Source organism: Schistocerca gregaria, chromosome 9 (assembly GCF_023897955.1).
Source record: "Schistocerca gregaria isolate iqSchGreg1 chromosome 9, iqSchGreg1.2, whole genome shotgun sequence".
NCBI classification, from domain to species: Eukaryota; Metazoa; Arthropoda; class Insecta; order Orthoptera; family Acrididae; genus Schistocerca; species Schistocerca gregaria.
Window position 1 is genome coordinate 71080261 of NC_064928.1, and position 3482 is coordinate 71083742.

The following is a 3482-nucleotide window of genomic DNA, read 5'->3' on the forward strand; positions in this document are numbered from 1 at the left end:
GTGGAGAAACAATGATAGCACGAAAAATGAGAACAAATGAAGATTAAAATTGTGTGATAAAGGGATAGGAAAAAAATACATTTAAGTCAGTTATTTGGATAAAAATATGATGACTCATTTCGATAAGAATTTAAAAATAAAAATAAATTCTTTTACCGAATGAGATGCAAACCCATCACTTCCTGCACGTAACAAGCTCTTTTTAACGCTACTGACTGCCACACAAATTTCCGAATTTTTTCCGTCAATTACTTGTAAATGAAGGCCGACTAGAGCAAATGACTGCAGTGTGTGGTACTTGGGGTCTTAACCTACATCACTGTATAGATAGTTCCAGAAAGTAGATCGCACCGCTGGGTTCCTTTGTAGATAATGACTGTGTAATGTATCTGTCGCCACCTGTTGCATATTAATTTGATGCTTGAAGTGACATCTCATGGGAAGTGATGAGCATTATGAGCTAGTCACTTAGAGAGGAGACGGTATCTGGAGGGAAAAGCAGTAAAGCAACAGCTGTCACAGCTTGAAAGAGGGCGGAGGGGGGCGGGGGGGGGGGGGGGGGGGGAGGCAACGTTAGAGCAGCATCTATGTCGAGCCTCGTGGGTCAGCGGTAAATCGCGTGCTTGGAAACAGATAGGTCGCATGGCTGAATCTCAGTTGGCGCACGGCTGTTAATATATGCAGTTCTCGGATTACGGTATTTATATTCACAACATTATTATCAAAATACACTATTTGGTAGAAACTATCTGGACACCTATTGGTGGACATGCATCTTTGTTGGTTTTATGACTACTTGAACTCTGATAAAAACACTTTCTTAAAATTTATGTATTTGTGTGGATCCACAGCCTCCACATGCTTAATAAACGTAAACGGGGTCCATAGTATGCTGTAAAGCGATGTTATTTAATCGTGCGATTAGCTAATTTCGACTAAGCGTCATTGTCAACCACCTGTAAAAGCAACACGGAAAAGATTTACATTTTCCGCATTCATCACCATGTATAAATAACACTTTGCACATCTCACATTAAGATGAAACATTATTGTACAAATTTCTTACTTACATTGTAACAGTACCCATATTCCGTCATTTTACTTCAGGATTCAAAGACACATTTTAAGATCGTATTCTGTACCTTGCTTCATGTACAACAGCACAGTAATTGACAGCAGCTAGTAATTTGTTGTCACAGATACACATTCATCCACAGAGTGTAAGACTTTCGATAGCACATTACATATATTTCTGGCGTGCCAGACTTACTTGATGTCATGTATAAAAACAGTCAGCGACCAAAGAATACATTAAAGGCATACAAATGGAAATAAAATATTATTATAGTATATTGAATAGAGTACATGGCGTATCACCGGTCAAACTATTATTTTAAACATCATATTAACAAAAGTATATATGAGGTATGTACAAAACTTCACAAATAATTGACATCAATTGCTGGCGTACCAGGTATACCATCTGCCTTACATCCTATGTTATCAGTGTCGAAAGCTATGTGTAGACACACCGAAGGTAGACCTGACTACTTGTACAAAAAGATAATCCGCAGAACTTTTTATTTTTTTATTTTGAGTAACACCAACACTCAGTGCGTGAAAGGGTGACAACCAGATGTCACTTGCGTTATAAAATTCATCAACAGAAGAGCTAATACATAATATTTATGAAGAATAAAAAAGGTGTCAACAATTGTAAAACGTAGGGAGGACAGCAAACACGTAACACATGTAACAAGAAGTGTAGGAACAACAACTGGCTATATAATATAACATGTATTCTGTTGTTATGATATAAATTCCGTTATAAAATTGTAAAATACTGTAAAAACATTGTGGTCATTTCAATAAAATAGGTCGTATTGCAAAATGACGTGGGAAAATAATGACAAAATAAGAAACTGTCAGAAACTGGAAATGTTATGAGGCCACATAAATCCAGCTTCAGTGAGGTGTGTGGAATTCTGTGGAGGAATGGCAGTTCATTGTTCGTCGGGAACCAAAACCAGGGAAGATAGTGTTGTTGGATGCTGGGGTCTGGAGCAAACTTTATATTTTAACTCATCGCAAAGGTGTTCCATTCGGTTCAGGTCTGTACTCTGGGCAGACCAGTCCACTATAGGAACGTTACTGTCCACAAACCATTGCCTCAAAGATGCTGATTTCTAACACGAGTTATTGTCACGCTGATACTACCAACCTCACCGAACTGTTCCTCTACTTTAAGCAGAACACGATGCTGTAACATGTGTCCTTATCCTTCCACATTCAGAATTTTCTCAGCCTGACGAAGAACACCCCCATACTTTAACACCAGCTCCTCCGTTGGTTGGTTTATTTGGGGGAGGGTACCAATCAGCGAGGTCATCGGTCCCAACATTTTAGAGAAGGAAGTCGGCCATGCCCTTTCCAAAGGAACCATCCCAGCAATTGCCCGAAGAGATTTAGGGAAATCAGGACGTGGGTTGGAGCCGTCGTTCTCCCAAATGCTAGTCCAGTGTGCTAACCACTGCACCACCCGCTCGGCACCACCTACATACTTCACTGTTGGCACTACACACGATGGCAGGTAAATTTCTCCAGGCGCTTGCCAAATTCGACCCCTGCCATCGGATTGCCAAAGCCCATAGCGTAACTGATGATTCCACGCCAGCCCTTTCCAGTCATCCACTGACCAGTGTCATTGCTCCCTAAACAACATCAAGTGTCACTTAGCACTGCCTGCAGAAATGGGTGGATCTTTGGGAGCTGTTCTACCACTGTAACCCAGCGCTTTTGTTATAACTCCATCCGCACAGTGATTGTGCTAGCTGGACTGCTCGAATCCAACTGGACCTCACAGGTGATTCCTCCCGCTGATTCCATGCGTCTTTTAACAACTGTCCTCTGCAATACTCAATATCCCCTGTCCGTTATTACGTGAGTACTACGTGGTCTTCATTTTAGCAGTAGTTGTTTCTTCGCGTTTCACAAAGACATCATCGACAGCCGAACTGTGTAACTTTAGATGGGTTGAAATGTCCCTGATGGATTTCTTACTCAGGTGACATACAATGACTGTTGCACAGTCGAAGTGACTCAGTTCTCCTGAACGACCCATGCTGTTGTTGCTGCTTCCCCACTGGCATCTACATCTATAGCTACATCGTACTCTGCAAGCCACCTAATGGTGTGTGGTGGAGGGTACTTCTGGTAGACAACACTAAACTTCCTGCCTCATTTCATTCTAGCGGTCCCAGCCTCTTGCGACATCTAGCGGTCTATTTCACATTATATAGGGGTATTCGGATACGTCTGAGCGGCTAGTGTTCCTAGAATGAGATTTTCACTCTGCAGTGGAGTGTGCGCTGACATGAAACTTCCTGGCAGATTAAAACTGTGTGCCAGACCGAGACTCGAACTCGGGACCTTTGCCTTTCACGGACAAGTGCTCTACCAACAAGAGAGCTTCTGTAAAGTTT